Here is a 23,703-nt window from a genome sequence, read left to right on the forward strand (position 1 = left end):
GGAATCCACACACAATCAGAAATACTGAGAACTAGACTCAGTCTATCCAAAGCCTGGCAAGTAACATGGTGTAAACTCCCGGGTTTAGGGGCCACAACAGGGAGCAGGGGCAACTGGTTGTGGCCCCTCAGAAACATCTGTTGTCATCACGGAACCCGCATCTTGTCATAGTTTCTCACTTTGCAACACCTGGGAGTTCTGACTCCCCCTTCTCATGTGTCTGATGTTTATAAAGTGCTGGGCACCAAATGAAAACTCCCACAACAGAACATCGTGCTGGTTGAACACGGCTAAGAGGGTAGGCCAAGTGTGCCTGGGGGAAGCCACCCTTGTGCTCCGAGGATGGGGGCCGCGGCCCAAACCCACGCGGGCCCAGTCTGCCTTCCTCTAGGCCTCTCCAAGAAAGGGCCCTGGGTGTACTTAGCCCCGCGGGTGCTGCCGCTGGGGCGGCCCTAGCTCCACACCCTCCCTACCTGCTCGGCCGCTCTCCCCGACGGCCCGCAGCGCCGCAGCCATGACTCAGCCTCCACCGGCCGCACGCAGCGGGGCCCGGGGCGGAGCCGCACGGGGCGGGGCGACAGAGTCGGAGAGCAGCTAGAGAGGAGTGGGACTGGGGACAGAATGGGGGAGCGGCGCACAGCCGGGCGTGGAGGGAGCCCGGAGCCCGAGAGCCGGCCCGGCCCTCTCCCTTGGGCCCACGGTGGGCTGCCCCTCCTCCGCCCTGCGCGCACGTGGTTCGCAGCCGCACCCACCGGGCGGGCGGCGCTGCGCGGTCAGGGAGGGGGCAACTCGAGGAGTCCTGAAGGTTCGCGGCGGAGACGGCACCCCGCGACCCCATCCCCTGGGCCTTGTGGAAAGGGGACGCGGTGAAAGGAGCGTGTTTTACTGTCTGCACAGGTGCAGCAGCTGCTAGGCGAGGCTGAATTTGGGAGACACCCGAGAACGCGTCGTGAGCAGTGCTGTGTATTAGAAAGGAGGAATGAATGAAGCATGTTGTGGAGGCCTATCTGCGTGTACTTAGGAGGGAGCTTGCGAAACCAGGTTCTGTGTGTGTGTGTGTGTGTGTGTGTGTGTGTGTGTGTGTGTGTGTGTGTGTGTGTGTGTGTGTTTTGATATGTGTGGGGAGGAGAGTAAGTTATAGAGGAGGAGTGTGTGTCATTGAATGGCGTGTGAACACGTGTACTTAACTGCACCAACAGCTATGTGTAAGTTTGCTGGGAGTGTGTGTCTGTGTACACAGGGTGTTTGCTTAGTTATTAAGTGTAGGATGCTGTGCCTACAGGCTTGGGTTTAAATGTGTGGACAGGGGGTGCCCAGGGCAGAGGCGTTGCATATAAAGCCACAGCTTATAGCACCAGCATCCCATATAGGCACTAGTTGGGGTCCCGGCTATTCCACTTCCAATTCAGCTTCCTGAGAATGCCCCAAGAAGGCAGAGGAGGGGAATGCCCTAATCATAATCATAACAGGAGCTCAATAAATGTGACTATTACTTCATGATTGTCATTAATGATGTTTATGGCTGGTGAGTCCCTGACTGCCATTATCAGAGCACCACAGCCTGTATTGTATCTGGCACAATCCTGCGGTGGGTCTGAACCCATCCTGTACACATGCACACAGAGGCACGAAAAGGTCAGCAAATTGCCTAAGTCCACATCAATAGAAGAGTCAACATGGGACTCCAGTTCTGTTTGGTTGCAAAATTCATTCTCTTACCTTACATCACAGTGCCCTGCTGACAGCTGGCATAGGAAATGAACACCCACTGTCTCTGCATTGTGCAGCTTTATTCCAGAGGGAGCCCACTCTGAACACAGGAAGATGCATCCCAGAGGACAACACAGTCAGCTCTGGCTAAATCTAAGCCAGGGGGCCAATGCAGCAGCTCAACAAGCTGATTTCTCCCTGCAAGTGCTGGCGTCCCATATGGACACCAGTTCCCGTCTTGGCTGCTCCACTCAAGATCCAGCTCCCTGCTGGTGGCCTGGAAAAGCAGTGGAGATTGACTCAGGACCTCAGGACCCTGCAGCTGTGTGGGAGACCTGGAAGAAGCTCCTGGCTTTAGATCAGCTCAGCTTCAGGCGTTGTGGCTATTTGGGAAGCAGACAGGCAGATGGAAGCTCTTTCCCTCTCTCTCTCATTCTCTGTAAATTTGCCTTTCAATTAACTAATTAAAATAAATAATAAAATAAAATTAAGCCAATTCAGTGAGTATACTTTAGGTACTAGCAATAACCTTCAGAATACTGGGTTATATTTGACACCTAGAAGCTTCCATACAATAGCCAACAAGTCATTAGGTGCCCACTGTATTCCCAGCCTCCAGGATGGCCCCATGATCTTGAGTTCACGTTCTTGTGTGGTCCCCTCCCCTGAGGTACCCAGTGTGGGTAGGAGAGAAGCAAGAGGTGCCAGCCAGGCCTTCAGATGGCTTCAGACTGTACTGCTTTTTAAAAATTATTATTATAGGGCCCGGCGTGATGGCCTTGCACGCCCCGGGATCCCATATGGGCGCTGGTTCTAATCCCGGTAGCTCCACTTCCCATCCAGCTCCCTGCCTGTGGCCCGGGAAAGCAGTCAAGGACAGCCCAAAGCTTTGGGACCCTGAACCTGCGTGGGAGACCCAGAAGAGGCTCCTGGCTTTGGATTGGCTCAGCTCCAGCCGTTGCGGCAGCCTGGGGAGTACACCATTGGATGGAAGATCTTCCTCTCTGTCTCTCCTCTCTGTATATCCGCCTTTCCAATAAAAATAAAATAAATCTTAAAAAAATTATTATTATAGATTGATTTATGTATTTGAAAAGTTGAGTGATGGGGAAAAAAGAGAGATCTTTTATCCGTTGGCTCATTCCTGAAATGCCCACCAGCAGCCAGGGCTGGACTAGACAAAACCAGGAGCCAGGAATGCCAACCAGATATTCCACATGCATGACGGGAACTCCCAGACACATTAGCAGGGACCTGGGTGGGAAGAACTCAGCTGGGTAAGTAGGATTCCAACATGCAGCATGGGATCTATGTGTTCCGAGCAGCTTAACCCGGAGTGCCACAATGCCCACTGGCCTGCCTGACATGTTGATTCTAAGTTCTTAAGTGCCCTAAGCTAGAGACGTAACAGCTAAACCATCCCCAGAGTCCTGACCTACAGAAGCAGAAAGCAAATGTGCATGGCTCTAAGCTTTGGGGTAACCTGCCACCCTGGAGCTGATTACGAAGACGACTTCACCCTCTCAGGGCACGAGAAACGAATGCTCAGACTATCTTTTTCTTTTGTGTGTGTATTTATTTATTTATTTATTGTTGCTTAGACTATCTTTAAAGCAAAACCAGTTAACACGTGTTAACTCCCTCTGCCCGTTGGGGTGCATGTATGGGTGGGAGGAACTGAACCTTCACACACATGCTTCTCTCTCTGACCCTTATCTGGCTAAGTTCTCATGGCAGCAAGTAAGGGCACCCTGTTTCCTTGGCATCTCCAAGCCATCGCCCATCTGTTCCCCTAACATGTGCCCATCTTTACCTTCCCTATAGGCCAATTTAAAAAAAAAAGGCACAGAGGAATGGTTCAAGAACTGGCTTGTAACACCCACACAAATTCAGTGACACCTCTGAGGCCACGAGACCACAGCTCAATGGGCTCACAGTTTCTATCAGTGGTTAAAACGGAACTCTTGGAGCTGGCATTATGGCACAAGTGGAGTAAGCTGCTGCTTAGAATGCTGACATCCCATTCAGGTGATAGTTTAAGTATCATTGCACTTCTTCTGATCCAGCTCCGTGCTAATGCAGCTGGCAGAGCAGTGGCTGATGACTCAAGTACTTAGGCCCCGACTGCCTCTGTGAGAGACCTGCTTGAAGCTCTTGGCATTAGCCCAGAAAAGGGGATGGGGTGGGATTCCACTCCCCTTGGGTCCAAACCCTTGCTTCTGGCCCAGGAGACTTCTGTTGCTCACAACATTCCCTCTTCAGCCCTGGCTGAGCATCAGTAGAATAGGGTAGGGAGGCAGGCTTGGCCAAGGGAAGACTTGTTTCTCATTCTGAGCTGCTCTGCTCCTGGCTATCACCCTGGGTACCTTATTTCACACTATTGGCCCTGAAAGTCCTCCCCACTGCTATAGGCTAATAATAGCAGGCTCCTCATAGAGCTGCCTAAGGCATCAGATGAGCAAAGAATTGTTCCAAGCTTAGCACACCACAAGAGCTGGGCAATTAGGAAGTGCTTATTTGTATTTTATTGTTAATCAAGAACAATAGCAACAGTGGTCGCTGCTGTGTGTTAAAGGCTCCCCCAAGCTGCCTGAGCCTCCTCTGCCCTTAACCACCTTGCTCCCAGGAGGAAGGGAACATGTCTGGGGACTGGCAGAGATGCTGTTGCAAAGGCAACAGCAGAGAGCAGGAGATTCCAGAGCAGTGGAGACAGAGGGAGCACAACAGCACAGAAGTCCTCTGTTGTCGTCAATGTCCTGCCTGTATCAGAACACCCCAGCCTCCTGTGCCCAAGGAAGAGCCACCACATGCTCTGCAACCTTCCAGCCCGGCCTCTGCCCTACCCTGCCCTACTTGGGTGGCCAGCTCCCATGGCAGCCCTGCTTGAGCCTAAGCCCAGGTTTGGACCCTTCTGATGGCCTCCACTTGCCCTGGCTGAGAACCTGCTCGGGGGTACAACAGAGCATGTGCTCATTAAAATTAACTTCTGCCAGAGGAGCAACCAAAGCTGTTTTATCTGCAAAGCATGACACAGAATAGCACAAAATGGGATCCATTTCAGCCCAGAACCATGATGTTCTGATTGAGCTGAGAAAACAAACCTGGAACCAACAGCCCCCAGCACTCTAGGGTCAGCAGACTCTGGGTTGCTTCCCCTGCAGAGAACCCCTGCCTATGTGACTGATAACAGCACCCATTCCTGAAGTGTCTCCAAGGGCTGGGGACTCAGCTTTCTGTGGCCTGGGGCTCAGTGGCTGAGCAGCTCTCAGTAAGGTGGCTCACTGATAAGCCCCTGTATGCAGAGACCAGGGGCTCCAGGGGACCCCACAATGTACCTGATAGCCATCCACGACATCTGGGTATGCGGCAAATGTCAACTGAGGTTGAGAGGGTGCATGGAGCTTCTAGGATCTGAGGCACCCTTACTACTTGAGTAGGCACTTAACTTCTCTTGTGAAGTGTGTGTCTCACTGAGCTGACCCGACCCGATTGATGCCTGTGAAGGGCTTTTCCACTGCTCTGAAGGTCAATGTCTACCTCCCAGGTTCCCCACTCCCTTAGGTTAAGGTCCTGCCTGCGACATCAGCATCCCATATGGTCCCCTGCTGGAGTCCCGGCAGCCTATACTTTTCACCCCAATCCTGGGGAAAAGCAGCAGATGATGGCCTAAGAGTTTGGGTTCCTGCTGCCTATGTGGGAGACTCAGATGAAACTCCAGTCTCTATTTTAGAGCAGTTAAAACCCCTACCCAAGACACATAGGTAGGAGCCAGGGTTGTGGTACACTGGGTTAAGCCATTCTCTGGCACAACATTATCCCGTATTGGAGTACCAGTTTGAGCCCTAGCTGTTCTGCTTCTGATCTGGCTCCCTGCTGATGTGCCTGGGAAGTCAGCAGACAACAGGCTAACTACTGGGGCCCTTACTAACCATGTGGCAGACCTGAATGGAGTTCTTGGCTTGTGGCTTCAGCCTGGCCCAGATCTAACTGTTATGGGGAGTGAACCAGTGGAATGGAAGCTCTCTCTGTTGCTCTGCCTTCCAACTAAATAAATAAATCTTTAAAAAATGAATAAATAAATTAAAAGAAGGAGGAAGAGGAAAGGCAGGCAGGCAGGAAAGCACACAGGCAGGAGATTTGGGACTAATCCCGGGCCTGATCCCAAGACCCCAGGCTTGGTACTCTTGCTCTTTTCACTTAGTAATAGCCTCTAATGACCTAAGCATTGCATTGTTCGGCTTTTTCTTCCCTGATGTCCCCTGCTTTTTGGCCGTATGTAGATGTACCATCGTTTTAATTCCAAGATGTTTTTTGTTGTGTTGTGTTTTGTTTATTTGCCATGAACAGTTCTTGGGTCTTTGCCCAGTGCTCCCAGTGTGCCGGCACTGAGCTAGGGATTTGAACTTTGTACTGGGCCCAGGACACTCAACTCTCCACTGGCTAACACAGGGGCCTCTGAGGGAGTGAGAATCCCCTGCTTTTTTAATCCTTGATATTCTTTCTTCTGCCAGGCCCCCTGTAGATAACCTTTTTCTCTATCTGCTGCAGGCAGGCTTTCCTGAAAGAAACCTGGAAAGTGAACTCAGAGTTTTCCAACTTTAACAGGCTTCCCAAAGGACAGCCCCTGGTAGGCTCCCTGGCCTCGCCAGACGCAGCCTGGAGCAGTCAGGTAAGCTGGGGTATGCTGCAGTGACAACTCCAAGAGTATGGCTTTAAGTATCTTTTGGGGGCACTGCTGAGGTCACAAGGCTAGAGAGTAGCTGGAAGGCCGGCCAGAAAGCCAGGAGAATACAGCCAACTCCAAAGTTTCCTCCTGGGATTGACATTTCCTCTGCCACCCCTTTTCTGCCTTAAAAAAAAAAAAAAAGATATACTTTATTTTTATTGGAAAGGCAGATTTACAGAGAGAAGGAGACACAGAGAGAAAGACCTTTCATCTGCTGGTTCACTCCCAAATGGCCACAACAGTTGGAGCTGAGCTGATCCAATCCAGGAGCTAGGAGTTTCTTCTGGGTCTCCCATGTGGTTGCAGGGTCCCAAGGCCATCTTCCACTGCTTTTCCAGGCCATAAGCAAGGAGTTGGAAAGGGCAGTGGAGCAGCCGTGATATGAACTGGTGCCCATATGGGATGCTGGCACATCCAAGACAAGGATTCAGCCACTAGGCCGTTGCACCAGGCCCCTCCAGCCCCTTTTCTTGCACACAGCTATGCATGACTCGAGAGTGGCGGGAAAATGCTCCTATCCTGTACATGGAATAAGAAGAACTGCAGTATTTTGGAGCTGTCACTAATTCCAAACAAAGTTTTTCTTGCCTTTTGAGGCCAGTGTTACATCATAGAAGTTTAAGCTGCAACTTGTGATGTTCAACTCCCATAGGGGATAACCGGCTCAGGTCTCTGCTGCTTCTCTGCTGACTCAGCATCCTCCTAGTGCACGTGCGAGGATACCAGGGCTCAAGTACCTGAACGGCTGCCAGTGTATGAGAGACCCAACTGGAGTGCCACCAGCCTGCCCCAGCTCTGGCCTTGCCATCTGGGGAATGAGCCAGTAGATGGAAGATGCTTCACTCCCTGTCATTCTGCTATTTGAATAAACAAAATAATTTTAAAAGCAAAACAGTCTTGCCTTTTGCTGATGTCTTAGAAGAGCCTGCCCGACCTTCAGATTGAAAAAGGCACAGCAATCTGTTCGGGAGAAGACCTTTGCCTCTGAAATCCCTCTCGCTCATATTCTGATACCAAATTGGCCCTGAATCTCTGGGAGCCCAGAAGATAAGGAGGGCAGAGGGGTGTGGGCCAGGGAGATGCAAGCAGCATCCTCTGCTAAGGGGACTGGAGTCGTGATGTTGTAGATTAAGCCTCTGTCTTAATCCCCCAGGTTGTGTTCCATCTGCCCCACTTCCAATCCTGCGCCCTGCTAATGGCCTGGGAAAATAACAAAGGATGACGCAAGTCCTTGGGCCCCTACATCCACATGGGAGACCCAGGAGAAGCTCCTGGTTGGATGTCCATGGCATTCCAGTTTGGGTGGGGTTGAAGCTAGAAGGCAGGAACTCCTTGTATGTCTCTCATAAATGTGGCAAGGGCCCAGAGGCTTGAGCCAAAATCTGTTGCCCCCCAGGTGCATTAGTAGGAAGCTGAATCAGAAGCAAAGTACCTGGGACTCAAACCAGCACTCCCGTACGCGGTGTGGGCATCCCAAGCTGTGCTCACCCCACTCCACTGCCCTGTAGTTCCTTTATCTCTGAGGTAATTGGCTAGAACAGAACTGTGGGTGGTCATCAGACAATCAGACAATAGGCCCTCACAGACTCCAGAATTTTCTGGAAAAAAACAAAGATAAAGACAACTGGGACCTTTTTCACTTTGTCCTGCATGAGTTTTAGAAAAGTCAGTTATCATCTGTCCTGATTGTGGTTGCATGAAAGAAAGGAAGACTTTAACATGGGAATGAGAAATGACTGAATCTCAAAACAGAAAGTTGAATACACTTCTATCCTCATTTTCAAGTAACTTATTTATTGAAACATGCTCATTGCAGAACGTTGGAATAATTAACAATGGACAGAAAAATGACCTTCCCTCCAGTTTGGAGCTTCATCTGGATCTCCTACAAGGGCGCCAGGGGCCTGAGCGGATGTACTGCTGCTTTCTCAGGAGCTTCAGCAGGGAGCGAATGGGGTAGACACAGACAGCCAGGACTCATGGGGGACTGGAATAGGATGATGGTGTCACAAGCAGCGGCTTCACTCGCTGCGCCACAATGCGGACCTTGTAATTTAAGTGAGGCTTTCCTCAGGCCAGCTGCTTTACAGGCCTGACCCCACTTCACTCCCACAACTCTGGAAATGGATACAATTATTGTCCCGTTTTACTAATGTGGAAGGGGGTTGCAGAAAAGTGAAGGAATTTACTGCAGGTTAATCTTCCATCCATTGGTTCCCTCCCCAAATGCCAGCAACAGCCAGGCCAAAGCCAGGAGCCAGGACTTCCATCAGCGTCTCCCAAATGGGAGCTCGAATGCTTGGCTCACCCTCGGCTGCTTGCCCAGGTGCATAGCAATGGATCAGCAGTGACGCAGCCAGGACTCAAAGCGGCATCCAGATGTAGGATCTAGGTGTGCTGAGTAGCAGTGTAACCAGCTGCACTGCATGCCTGCCCCCGTCTTGCTTCTTCTTGGTAACAGCCAGGTGGCATCTTACCCATGAGTAAGCTGAGGCTTGAGGGTGGGAGGCAGAGGAGCCACATGCTTGGGACCTGGGGTGGCTCTGAGCCCCACTTCACTGCTCTCTGCTGGGTAACTACAACATGCTGCACCACAGACCATGGTACTCTGTGCAGGGGACTGCAGAGACAACCCCATGCCAGACCAGGGCTTAAATGCATTTACAGGTGCTTTTACTGTCTGTTCCATCTATCAGTGTTAAGTTCAATAAGCTATAGCAAGCCAGAACTAACCTGTCATCAGAGAGCACTACAGATGGAAAGCAAAGTAGCTAAAAAACAAACAAAACCCCTCCCTGTCGCTGTATCTCTTCTGTCCAGGAGGACCTGGGCCCCCTGCCCTCACAGCACCTTCTCCTAGCAGGAGCTACGTGCCTATGCTGAGTCCCCAGCTCTGCTGATAAAGACTCCCTGGCCAGCTGAACCCTGTATCGGGTCTGAGCAGCGCCTGCATCCCCATCCATCTGGTGCCCCCAGGGAGGGTGGGACACCAGGGCCCCTGAGATAACAGGAACTGCAGGGGTGGGGGTGAGGGAGGCATAAGGGACCCAAAGGGGGTCAGGGGCTGCAACACGATGGCCATGTGGCGAGCTAGGGCTGCTGGCAGAACATCCCAGGTATGACTTGTGTTTTTTTGTGGCCCTGGATCTGTGTGCTGTGTAGCCCTGGGCACATGCCAGTCCCTCTCTGATCCTCAGGGTCCCCCTGGGTTTCCAGTCTGATCCTTGTCTAGGCAGGAGAGCTGGGTCCTGACATCCCAGGGTCAGTGCATGGTGATTGCCGGTTGGTGCAACCCCTGGGCAGGTCCACAGTGATGCCATGCACCATACTCTAATGCTTTCCCTGGCCTGGGCATGCACAGGCCTGCAGGGCCGGGAGACCAGCCTGGCCGTTTGCTGCCATGCCCTGACTTGTTTACTCGTCCAAAGGCCGGCTGCTGCCTGTCCCTCAGCTGGTGAGAGTCTGCAGCTGTGTCCTTAGAATGCAGATAACCCGGGCCTGGGGCAGGCACGGGAGACTGGCACTGCCCTCCCTGGGAGAGCCGCCGCCAGCATCGCTGCAGCTGCAGGCTGTGCCCGGTGTGTCCCAAGCTCTGCTGTGGGTCTGGGGACACTTCCAGCTGGTTAGTCTGCTCTCTGCTCTGTCCACCAGCTGCTTCCACTTCCTGGGCCTTAATCTCCTCACTTGTCAAGTGCAGAATATGACAGGTCTAACGGGATAGCTGGGGTATGGTGGGGAGTGAGTGTGGTGTGGTGGCGTAGTGTACCCAACACAGGACTTATCTGCTCCCAATGCAAGCAGATGTAGAGATCTCCTGTGTGACATCCCAGACTCCCAGGGTGGCACACAGCCTCCTCTATGTTCCTGTTGGAGTGCTGTTTCCCAGCCCTACTCCCTCTCCCCTCAGTGGTTGTCCCTCCCAGTCCACAGGCCCCTGTAATGAAGCGTGCCATTTTCTTGTGTCCACAAAGCATCAAGGTGAGCTGTGGTCCGGCTGTGGTGCTGGATTTGCCAGTGAATACCCTATAAAGTGGCACCTGCTTGGGGTGTGTGCACCCCAGGCATGGATAGAGGCTGAGCACGTGGTTGTAATCACCCATGGGAGGAGATATTAGAACCTCTTTCACATGTTCTCCCCTCATACCCATCCCAGGAGAAACTGGCAAAAAGTTTAAGTACTGAGAACCGTCTGGAGTGGCCATTCCTGGGTAAGTGGGCTCCTTCCAGCCCTGTGCATTTTCTTTCTTTCTTTTTTTTTTAAGATTTATTTTATTTTTACTGGAAAATCAGATATACAGAAAGGAAGAAAGACAGAAAGGATCTTCCATCCGCTGGTTCACTCCCCAGGTGGCTGCAATGAACAGCCGGAGCTGAGCCGTTCCGAAACCAGGGGCCAGGAGCTTCTTCCAGGTCTCCCATGCAGGTACAGGGTCCCAAGCTTATGTGCCAGACTCTAATGCTTTCCCAGGCCACAGGCAGGGAGCTGGAAGGGAAGTGGAATATCTGGGACACAAGCCAGCGTTCATATGGGATCCTGACATACGCAAGGTGAGGATTTAGCCGCTAGGCCATCACACTGGGCCTGACAATGAACATCTTTCATTATACACCAGCTGGCCGACCGGCAGCCCAGGGACACCCCCCTGGGATTCTAGGGATGGAGACATTGTCGCAGGGACTCTTGTTCAAGTGTACTTCTAGGAACCTTCTTGGTTTGTAAAAGCACAAAATTGGAAGTAATTCAAATGACTATTTTCAGACATTCTTTGATGCAGCCCACTATTAACATGCTACAGATGGCACAAATTTGCATGGATTCTCCTCAAAATGCTCCCAAGGGTTACTAGCTGCTGGGGCCCGGCACAGTAGCCTAGTGGCTAAGTCCTCGCCTTGCATGTGCCAGGATCACATATGGGTGCCTGTTCTAATCCCAGCAGCCTCACCTCCCATCCAGCTCCCTGCTTGCAGCCTGGGAAAGCAGTTAAGGAATGGCCCAAAGCCTTGGGACCCTGTACCCAGGTGGGAGACCTAGAAGACACTATGGGCTCCTGGCTTTGGATTGGTGCAGCTCCAAGCTGTCACAGCTACTTGGGGAGTGAATCAATAGGTGGAAGAGCTTCCCTTCTGTCTCTCTTCCTCTCTGTATATCAGATTTTACAAAAAAAAAAAAAAAATCTATTTTTAATAAAAAGATTCACTAGCTGGTGAAAGAAGCAAGTGGAAGAATTGTGTAAAATAATTCTGAGCATACACACATGTGTGCACACACATTACCACATTCTTTCTCTGACCAAATATGCAGAGTAGTACCCAGTTGCCTTGTCCTACAAAAGTTCTAGAAGGGTTTACAGTAATTGTTTAACATCATTCTAGTTTGGTGACTGTGGCAAATGACAAGTCTCAGTCTGTTTTGTCCTTTGCAAGCTGCTAATAGTGACTCTCACAGGGCTGTAAAGAGTCCATAACTAACTCTTGTACTTTGTTCATTACATAAGCTGCATTTCATAAATAATGCAGGAGTGACTGAATAATAGGGCAGGGCTGACTCATTTGGCCGTCTTTGCTGCCACCTACTGGTCATACGTGAGAAGACACATACTGTGGGGCATAGTCTCTTCACCTTACATACATACAACTTGTCAGACTGTGCCTTCTGTTTTGTAACCTAAAGAATGGGTGTGGGGTTGGTGCAGTAGCATATAAGGCTAATCCTATGTCTGCAGCGTCAGCATCCTACACGGGTGCTAGTTCGAGTCCTGGATGCTCCACTTCTGGTCCCTTGGCTCCCTGCTATCCATGTGGGAGACCTGGATTAAGGTCCAGGCTACCGGTTTTGGCCCAGCACAAACCCTGGCTGTTGGTGCTGCTTATTTATTGTGACATCACAAATTATCCAGAAACCTCATGGCAAAAAACCAAAAAACGCTCCCCACATTGCCACCCCTCTATACATCATGTCATGGTCTCTGAAGAACAGGAAGCTGGGCACATTTTCACAATATCTCCCACCTGGACGCAGCACAGGCCAGGGCACGCTTGTTAAAAAGTGACCATTTCCGGGCCCGGCAGCGTGGCCTAGTGGCTAAAGTCCTTGCCTTGAACGCCCCGGAATCCCATATGAGCGCCGGTTCTAATCCTGGCACCTCCACTTCCCATCCAGCTCCCTGCTTGTGGCCTGGAGCTTTGGGACCCTGCGCCCATATGGGAGACCTTGACAAGTTCTTGGCTCCTGGCTTTGGATCGACACAACACCGGCCGTTGCAGCTGCTTGGGGAATGAATCATTGGGTGGAAGATCTTTCTCTCTCTCCTCCTCTCTGTATATCTGACTTTCCAATAAAAATAAAATAAATCTTTTTTTAAAAAAAGTGTCCATTTCCAGGGCCCAGTCTTGTAGTGCAATGCGTTAAGGTGTTGCCAGTATCTTACATGGGCACCAGTTCATGTTCTGACTGCTCCACTTCTAATCAGCTCCTTGCTTACAGCCTTGGAAAGAGGATGGCCCAAGTCCTTGGCACCAGGCACTCACATGGGAGACCCAGATGGAGTCCCTGGCTGCTGGCTTCAGCCTGGTCCCAACCCTGGCTGTTGGGGCCATCTGGGGTGTGAATCAGCAAATGGAAGACTCTCTCTTCCTCTCTCTCTCTGTAACTGCTTTTCAAAATAAGTAAGCGAAACTTAATAACAATAGCAACAACAAAGAGGAATCACTTCCTTCTGTTTTGACCCTGGCAGCAGAGTGTATGTGCAGGGAGGGGCTCAAGGTCATGGCTGCACAAACACAGTGCAGGAAGAGCATGGTCAGTTCTCAGTGCCACCTGCAGGATGCATTAGCAGGGAGCTGTATTGAAAATGGTTCAGCTGAGACTTACACTGGCACGCATATGGGATATCAATACTTCAGATGGAGGCTTATGTGTCATGCTACAACATCAGCTCCAGAAATTTCCATTTGCTTTAGAACACTGCCTTATTTCCTTCGTTCCTTCCATTCCAATACTGCTCCCTGCTAATATACCTGGGAAAGTAGCTGAGGCTGGTTCAAGTCCTTGGGCTCCTGTACCCATGTGGGAGAACTACAAGAAGCTCCTGGCTCTGCCTTCGGATTGGCTCAGCTCCAGCCGTTACAGCCATGTGGGGAGTGAACCAGTGGATAGAATATCTTTCTCGGGCCCGGCATGATAACGTAACGGTTAAGGTCCTCACCTTGAACGCCCCGGGATCCTATATGGGCTCCGGTTCTAATCCTGGCACCTCCACTTCCCATCCAGCTCCCTGGAAAGCAGGGAGGACAGTCCTGGGAAGCAGTTGAGGACAGTCCAAAGCCTTGGGATCCTGCACCCGCGTGGAAGACCTGGAAAGAAGTTCCTGGCTGCTGGCTTCAGATCGGCGCAGCACCGGCTGTTGTGGCCGCTTGGGGAGTGAATCATTGGACGGAAGATCCTTTCTGTCTCTCCTCCTCTCTGTAATCTGCCTCCTCTCTGTAATTTTGTTTTAAGGTGAGGTGAGATTTCAACAAATAGCAAGATACGAAATCCACCCGGGGAAATCTGGCAGCCTGTTGACCTTCCACGCTAATGATGAGTCATGGCTCACAGGAGGAAGAAAGCCACCACACGTACGGAGCAAAGCAGAAAGGCCACGGAAAGTACAAAGTCAAGTGGCCGGAGTTGGGAGGAACTGGAAATGGGCACTCGATACTCCAGTCCCGGGCAGTGGCTTCTCTACCCACGCCTAAAGTCAACATGCCGGTCTTACTTTTTGAATGTCCATGTATAAACACTTGTTTATTCAAAAGGCAGAAGGATAGAGAGAAGGGGAGACCGAGAAGGATCTTCCATCTACGGATTCACTCTCCAGATGTCCTTAAACAGCCAGCAGCCTGGAACTCAAGCCAAGTCCCCCACATGAGTGCCAAGGTCCCAGGGACTTGAGCTGTCATGGCATTAGGAGGAAGCTGCATGCAATGTGAGCCAAGTGGCCATAGCTCCCCCCTAGCATTCTGAAATGCTGCTGTCCCAAGTGGCCATGCCGAATGCCTATCCCCAAAACTATTTATGAATTTAAAAAAAAGATTTATTAACTCATCTAGTTTGAAAGGCAGAATTAGAGAGAGAAAAGGAAAGAGAGGAAGAGATTGTTTTCCCAGCCCTGTCTTTCAATGGCTTTAGCGGTGTGAGCCAGCAGATTGGAGCTCTCTCCCTTAAATAAATCTTGGCGTTGGCACTGCGGCATACCGGGTTAAGCCAGCATCCAGGTTTCTGCTGATAAGCCTGGCAAAGCAGAGAAAGATGGTCCAAGTCTTGGGCTGGTGCGCCCATGTGGGAGATGTAAAAGAAGCTTCTGGCTCCTACCCGGCCCAGCCTCAGCTGCCGTGGCCCTCTGGGGAGTGAGCCAGTATATGGAAGATCTCTATTTGCTCTCCTCTTTCTCAGATAAAAAAATAAATCTTAAAAACAACAACAACAAAAAACCCTACACATATGAACATTTTTAACTTTCTCTGCCCAGAATTCACAGCACTGGGTATGTATCCTTCTAGACCTTTCTAGTCAGGCACACAGAGTTAGGTGATGGTGTTATTCCGTAACTAGGTTTTGTAAAGCAACACTCCACGGAGAACTCCATGGGGGCAACTGTCATGTTTTATCCTTTTATTGATGTCACTTTCTCTATTCCCTTACCTGTGTCTATCTAAGTGTAGAAAAAAAGGAAGGAAGGAAGGAAGATAGGAAGGAAGGAAGGAAGGAAGGAAGGAAGGAAGGAAGGAAGGAAGGAAGGAAGAAAAAGAAAGAAAACAATAAAGCAAGGGCAAGGAAGAGTGGGAGGGAGAGACCAGAAAAATAAAGGCACCAGTGCAAAGGAATTCACAGGTCCCTTGCTGATCCCCACTACGAAACCAAGACGCGGACCCGAACCCGCAGGGTGGGGGGTTACAGGCACCTGCCGCCTCCCTCTCGCGCGGCCTGCTCGGGCCGCCCAAGCCGTTCACCCCCGCGCTCCCACACAGACGCGCCATCCAAGGTGGGCCGGGGTCTCGGGAAGGCTCCCGTTCGCCAGGATCCAATTACCAGGGGCCCGAATCTTCTCGCCTCCCTGTTACCCGGCCCGGCCGCTTGGTGTTGTCGCCCCCACGTGGCGAGATTTATGAGCACGCCCAGCTCGCACTTGGCCTGCGTCCCCAGCTGGTGCGGCAGGTACGCCCGTGGAAGACTGTCACTCGGCACAGTGAGCGCGTCTCACTGCTGCAAGCAGCCCCTGCCTTCCTTTCCGTCCCAGTTCCCCAAAGTCGATTGTGGGGAGGAGATAACAAACTCCGCCTCTCTTCCCGGGAGCATGTTTGTCAGCGTCGCTCCGGTCTGGTGCTCTGTGTGTTTAGGAGACAGTACAAAACCAGGCACCAGGGTTGTGGCAGAGCAAGTAAAGCTGCCACCAGTGACGCTGGAATCCCGTGAGGCCGCTGTTTGAATCCCAGTTGGTCTACTTCTGATCTAGCTCCCTGCTAACGGTTTGGGAAAAGCAGCAAAAGACGGCCCAGGTTTGGCCCCCAGCCACCCATGTTGGAGATGCCAGAAAGCTCCTGGTACCCGGCTACAGCCTGGCTCAGCGCTGGCCATTGTGGTCATCTGGGGAAGTGAGCCAGTGGATGGTAGAACTCCATCTCTGTCTTTCCCCACCCTCTCTCTAATGCTTTCAAATAAATAGTCTTTAAAAAATAATCAAAGCATACTGCACCTTGGTCCTATTGTGGCTTTTGTTCCTTGTGTGTGAGGACACAGTGTCCACGCCCATGCACAGCCACCCCATGCCTGCTTATTTGCTCAGCTGAAGAATGGAGCTGCCATCACGGTCCTCAGGCTGACTCTAATCACTGCTTCTCCCAGGAAGTGGGCAGGGCCTGGCAGGGCCTGGGTTGTGGTGGCTCCCTGCCTTGGTCCCACAGCCTGTACCTCCACTTCCTCTCTGCCTTGAGATCACATCAAACTCTCCTGAATGGCCTCTGGCCTAGCATTGGTGCTGTCTCCCTGGGCTCCTCAGTGAGTGAGCTAAGTGGTCAAGGCACAGTTCCTAGTCCCTGCAGCCATTTGTCCAGGCAGCGTGGTACCTGGGCACCTAGACCAGGCCCCTCTGCTAGGATGCACAGCCGCCCTCTCCGGGGACAACAGGCATCCCTTTCTGGGGGTCTGGAGTGCTTCTCACTCATTACTTCAGTTCTCACTTCAGTTGGGGTTTTGAGTTACAAACCAGCATTTCACACTAAGGCTGCTCATATACAAATTTCTCACTTCTCTCCTCCACTGCACCTTGTTCAACAAGGGGTGGAGGGCAGCTGCCCCGAGCAGATGGGGACTCTGGCCTCAAGCTGGACCCCTGGCCTGCAAAGCAGTCTTCTCTGGCAATGGGTGGAGTTTGCAGCCGCGGGCCCAGCCCTGAGCTTGGACATGATGGTGAATGAATGAATCTTTTTTTAAAAATAAGATTTAGGGCCCGGCAGGGTGGCCTAGCGGCTAAAGTCCTTGCCTTGAACATGCTGGGATCCCATATGGGCGCCGGTTCTAATCCTGGCACCTCCACTTCCCATCCAGTTCCCTGCTTGTGGTCTGGGAAAGCAGTCGAGGATGGCCCAAAGCTTTGGGACCCTGCACCCATGTGGGATACCCGGATGAAGTTCCTGGATCCTGGCTTCGGATCGGCATAGCATTGGCCATTGCACTCACTTGGGGAGTGAATCATCGGACGGAAGATCTTCCTCTCTGTCTCTCCTCCTCTCTGTATATCTGACTTTGCAATAAATAAATAAATCTTTTTTAAAAAATAAAGAGGATATAGCAAAAATATTTTTTAAAAAGTAAGATTTAAAAATATATATTTATTTTTATTAGAAAGGTGAATGGAAGGGCTAGGACCACACCTGTTTCCTCACAACTGGCAGCCACAAGGCGCCTGGTCAGACAACCCCACGAGGCCCCTGGAACACTCTGTTGCTTGTCTTATGCACAGTCCCTCGGAAGGAGGCTGAGGCCTTGCTGCCCAGCTGTGTCTCCTCTCCACAGTCTAGGCAAGAGCTTTGCAGGGGCAGTTCAGGGCTGACGTTCACGCTTTGGAGGTGGCCACAAGCTCCAGATGTGCCCAGAGGCCCCACTGAGTGGATCTGCAGCCTGAATTAATTCTAAGGACTATTATGTAGAACCCAGGAGCATTGGCAGGGAGCTGGCTCAGAACCCCAACAGCTGGGATGCCCCCTTTCTCTGCTCCTGCAGCCCAGGGAGAGAGGATGTCCTTGCTCGGCAGGGATTGGCAGGGGCTTGCTTTGTGGAGACTCACGAGAGGGCTCCCTAGGCCAGGCATGTTTAGTTGGCAAAAATTTGTGTTGAAGATTGTGACATCATTGCGATGTACAAGAAGAAACTCTGCTTCCCCAGGTACATGTACTGGCAGCAAGTAAAGGCTGGCAAATGTGAAACACTGAGCTTATCTTATTCCAAGAGCTGCCTTTCTGTCTGTTTATCTGGTGCTTCGTGTGAGTGGCTGGTGGCGTGGTGGGTTGGAATGTAGAGATTTACCACAAGATTTACGCTGTGCATTAGCGGAATTCTTTGAGTTGTAAAGAAGATAAACCCAACTCTAATGGGCTTCTACAAAAGGTATTTATTGAAAAATGGAGGAGGATTTAAGTTCAGGCACAGCTGGGTCTGGAGGCTCAACTGTCGTGCGTTGGGACTTGGCATCACAGCCCAGTGCTGTGTCTCTCCATACTGATGTCATTCTGTGAATGACATTCCCCTAGGGGGCACAGGGCCACCAGAGGTCTTGGATATAATTCCACAACCTTGCAGACCCGGTTGAAAAAGGGAACACTGGGCTGGGCATTTCCTTTAAGACACTCTCATTTGGGGTCAGCATTGTGGTGAAGTCATCGCCGACAATGCTGGAATCCCATATGGGCAAAGGTTCGAGTCTAAGCTATTCCACTTCCTATCCAATTCTCTTTTAATATGTCTGAGAAAGCAGTGGAAGATGGCCCAAGGCTTTGGTCCACTGCACCCAAGAGGGAGACTGGGAAGAAGCTCCTGGCTCTGGCTTCACATCAGCCCAGTTCTGGCTGTAGCAGCCATTTGGGGAATGAACCGGCAGACTGAAGATCCCTCCCTCTGCCTCTCTGTAATTCTTTAAAAAAATAAATATATAAACCTTAAAAAAAAAATTGAAGCATCATTTCCTATCAGAATGCCTGGTTCAAGTCCCAGCTCTGGCTTCTGATTCTAGTTTCCTGCTAATACATTTCCTGGGACTCAGCAGACGACGGCTTGAGTAGTTGAGTCCTTGACACTAATGTGGGACCCCCGATTAAGTTCCTGCTTCCCAACTTCTGTCTGCCTTGGGTACCTGGGGAATGAGCCACTGGGTTGGAGATCTCTATGTTTTTCTTTCGCTCTGCCTTTTATTTATCGTTTTTAAATTGAAGGGAAAAAACCCACACATTTATTTATTTGAAAGGCAGAACTACAGAGAGAGAGAGATCTATACAGTGGTTCATTCCCAAATTGGCCTCAATGGCCCGGGGCTATGCCAGGCTGAAGATGGGGAGTTCCAGGCCAAAGCCATGAGGCTGGAACTTCATCTAGGTCTCCGACACGGGTGTACAGGACCCAAGCACTTGGTCCATTTCTACTGTTTTCCCAGGTGCCTTAGCAGGGAGATGAGACTTGAACCAGCTGTTGTTGCAAGTGACATCTTAACCCTCTGTATCACGATGTGGACCTTCTTCAGTTTTTAAATAAAGAAATAAAAAGAAAGGCACATTTTAAGGGAAGGGTTAGACTACAGTCCTAGGTCCTATGCCCTGCCTTGGGTTTCTGCTCCAGCATGGTTTCACTTGGAAAAAAGGACACTGTGATGGGGAGACAAAATGGAAGTGGTCCAGCAAAACTATGCACGCTCTCCCAACAGACACCCAAGAACCATGGCCTTACAAAGATTCTTTCTCTCTACTTGCTTTTGTTTTGCCCAAAACAAAAAACACTGAAAGTAAACAGTTGCTGGCATTGGATTAGCAGTTGAAGGAAGGCAAATCTGAGTCATTGTGATACTTTTAGTCTTTTCCATAAGACTTCAAGGTGGGGCTGGTTACAGGAGCCTAGTGGCTAAAATCCTCACTTTGTATGTGCTGAGATTCCATATGAACACTGGTTTGTGTCCCAGCTGCTTCATTTCCCATCCAGTTCCCTGTTTGTGGCCTGGGAAAGCAGTGGAGGACAGCCCCAAAGCCTTGGGACCCCGCACCTGCATGGGAGACCTGGAGGAAGCTCCTGGCTTCGGATCAGCACAGCTCCACATATTGCAGCCACTTGGGGTAGTGAACCAGCGGATGGAAGATCTTTCTCTCTCCTCTCTTTATATCTGCCTTTCCAATAAAAATAAATAAGTCTTAAAAAAATAAAAGACTTCAAGGTGCCAACTGCCACTCTAATCATCACACCCTGATTTCAAAGGAAGACATAAAAAAGGAGGAAGAAGGAGAAACAGAAAATAAATGGTTCCTGATATTCCTAGGAGAGTCTTACTCCTGCCTCACTGGCTGGAGATGTAGCATGTGGGTAATTCTATATATGTGGTATGCGAGAAAAGGGAGTGTAATGCGTCAGATACATTTTTGGCCCCATCAGAAGGAGCAGGCCTTGTCATGGAGCTAGCAATCTGTTACTCTGCTGTTGGCAAGCACAGTCCACCGTTCAGTGCTTGCATAGGGACAGACTTTTGGATTTACAGTGCAGGGTTCCAAGAAACATCACCCCATGGCAAACACTCCAAGAGGTCAAGGAGTTCCAGGCTCCTGGGACCCATCCTGGGTTCCCTGAATGTTGCTTAGCTACATTCTGTTGCACAGAGAAGCCACTGAGGTCAGACTGAATCCAGCAGGAGGGGAACCAGACACCTACTGCTCTCAGTCAAAGGAGTAGCAAGGCATTTCAGCCATCTTTCATCTACCACCCTGCCCATCATTTCCTCGTCCCTAGTCCCTGTCACCACCGCAGTTGGTGTGACCCGGTTATCATTACCCAAGGCACCAGTGTAGGCTCTGTACACAGATCCTCCACACAGTTCCACACAAGCATTGCTGCTCTTCTGTTTCCCTGAACCCACGTGGGAGACCCAGAGGGAGCTCCTGACTTCTAAACGGCCCAGCTCTGCTCATCACGACCATTTGGGGAGTGATTCAATAGAAAATCTCTGTGTGTGTCTCTCTCTCCTTCTCTCTTTCTATAACTGTTATTTTTAAAAAGGATTTATTTATTTTTTTAATTGAAAAGTCACATATACAGAGAGGAGAGCCAGAGAGGAAAATCTTCCATCCGCTGATTTACTTCCCCAAGTGGCCACAATGGCTGGAGCTGTGCCAATCCGAAGGCAGGAGCCAGGGTCTCCCATGTGGGTGCAAGGTCCTTGGGCCATCCTCCACTGCTTTCCCAGGCCCCAAACAGGGAGTTCGATGGGAAGTGGGGCCGCCGGGACACGAAGCAGCGCCCATTCGGGATCCCAGTGTATGCAAGGCAAGGACTTCAACCGATAGGCTACCATGCAGGGCCCTCTGTAACTCAAGTAAAAACATGCAAATCTTATACAGAATTGGCAGAGTTGGTTTAAAAAACCATGATCCATGTAATGACAAAGACGGATCTCCAAAACGTGGTGTTGGATGACATGGGCAGGCACAAGGAAGATCGGGTGTTATTCCACTGACTAGAGACTCAAACAGGCCACATTTAACTTCTGGTAGCAGCCAAAAGAGTGGGGACCCATGAGGGGAGAGGAGTGAGCTGGCTGGGAAGGGGCTGTGAGGGGAACTGGTAGGGTGCTCACTTGGGGAACTTCTCAGGATGTGTGTTACACCTCCCAGTGTAGAAGTCCCCAACATTCCTCAGTCTTACGCCCAAAGTCACCCTCACACTGCAGTGTGAGGCCAATTCCTCAGGTACCCTCCCATAGAACTACTCAGGGACGTTTTGGGGATTAAACAGAGTCATTTGTGTTTAATTAACACACATAATTTGACTGTCTGCAAAATGTTTTTCGAGTCCTGGTGCTCTTTTTCCACCAGGGGGCGCTGGGCCAATCAGCTAATACTCAGAAACCTAGTTAGATAAGGATTAAACAGGAGAAATGGAGAAGTGAACTGCTGAGGCTGCAGCAGTGGGGTGCAGGCCACAGGTCACAGTCTCTCTGGGTGCTGCAGTACAACTGGGGTTCTCACTCGGAAGCTTTGGGCTGGCATCTGAATCCTGCCCTTTTCGTACATTCTCAAGGTCTGCAGTGCTTTGGGCCACAGCTCATACAGTGCTTATGGAGACACGTGGTGGAAACTGCCTTTAGCAGGTCTGAAGCCCTGAATTTGTTCTTTTCTGAAAATTAAGCTACAGTTCAGTCTTGCAGCCAAACTCAGCTTGTTGACTGTTCTGGGAATTCTGACACATGTAGAAGTTGGCTAACCACCACCACATTTCACAGACAAAATAGTTTACAAGCCCTTAATTCCCCTGGGTCTGTTGTCAGTCCCTCGGACACCCCCTTTAATCCTCGAGGTGCTGCCTCTTCTAGTGTCCTTTCAATGAGATCACAGAGAAGGTGGTTTCTGAGCCTTCTTCCACTTGGCACAATGCATTTTAATAGTCAGCACTTTTTACCACTTTTTATTTATTGCTGTATTTATTTGAAAGGCAGAGAGACACAGAGAGACCTCCCATCTGCTGGTTCACTCCTGACCTACCCTGAACAGCCAGTCTGGGCCATGCCAGAGGAAGAGGACTGGAACTCAATCCAGGTTTGTCTGTGTGCATAGCAGGGACCCCACCACCTGTTGGCACTGGGGTTGCCATCACTGGGTGCTCAGGGACAGGAGGCTGGATTCAGAAGCAGTGTTGAACTCAGCTCCTCTCACAGGGGATGGGAGCATGCCAAAAGCCTGCTGCAAGCCTCATCATTTGTCATTGCTGAGTAATGTTCTATTATAAGGGTGGACCACAGCCTTCACTCATTTGTCAGTTGAAGGACATTTGGCTTGTTTCCCATTTCTGTGTGAACATCAGTTTTCTATTTGCAGATAAGTGTGTAGAAATGAGATTGCCAGCTTTTGTTATAGTTGTATGTTTATAAGAAATCGTAGGCGCTTGCATTGTTAGCATTCCATGTTGGGGTGCTGATTGGAGTTTTAGCTGCTCTGCTCTGCCCCTGATCCAGCTTCCAGCTCATGTGCCTGGGAGAGCAGAAGATGGTCTTGCTGCCATCCATGTGTGAAACCCAAGTGGAGCTGCAGACTTCTGGCCTAAACCAGTCCTGGTCATTTAGGGGAATGGACCAGTGGATAGGAGACTCTTTCACACACACTCTGCCCTTCATGCAAAAAAAAAAACTTTTTTCAAGAAAAAAAATCTGCAATGGCTGAGCACTTTGCATCCCCACCAACAGTGCCTGAGCACTCCAGGAACTCCACACCCTCAGAAACAGCTTTGTTTTCATCATCCCATCAAATATGTTTCTAATTTGTGTTTGCCTAATGGCTACTGGTGGGCCTAACTCCTACATTCTCTTTGGTAAGCAGGGCTGGGAAACTCTGCCCCTCCCCAGTGAGAAGCAAAGTGGGAGTGGAGGGAAGACTGCTGGCATACACCTGTTTGCTCCCAGCTCCCTCCCCGATGGCTTCCCCAGGACCTGGCCCAGTTATTGGGCCTAAAGTGTCAGGGGAGTTCGAGGATGTTGGGATGGAAACCAGACAGGCTCTGAGCAAAGAGCTGCCCATGCTCCCAGTGTGTGTGTATGCATATGTACTTATATGTAGAATACATGTGTGTGCAGGAGTGTGCAGGTGAGCCCCTTTTGTGACTGTATGATTGGCTGGCCGGGTGGGGAGGGACAGCATCTGTGCCACTGGGGATTGAAAGTCCACATGCCTGTGTGTGACGCTAGTGCTGTTCTGTTTCTTAATTCCGTAGATATCACGTGCTAGCCCCAGCCAGGTGTGGGAATAAGGGGTGGCCAGGGCAGCTGAGGGCCTGGCTCTCCCTCCTGGGCCTGACGCTGTGTGGAGGAGGAGGGGAAAGGCAGAAATGCTAAACAACACAAGCCAGACCATAGCACTAAGCTCCTCTGTGAATATGTGTGTGTGTGAGAGAGACTGAGAGAAAAAGAGAGAATGAGAGAACCCTCCTCCCTGCTCCCAGGCAGGTGAGGTTGAGTTGAGTGGGAGCCTGTCTAGGAGCCCAGGGAACAGGG

The sequence above is a fragment of the Ochotona curzoniae genome, unplaced genomic scaffold (assembly GCF_017591425.1).
Source record: "Ochotona curzoniae isolate NIBS_2020 unplaced genomic scaffold, NIBS_Ocur_1.0 contig_1, whole genome shotgun sequence".
NCBI lineage: Eukaryota > Metazoa > Chordata > Mammalia > Lagomorpha > Ochotonidae > Ochotona > Ochotona curzoniae.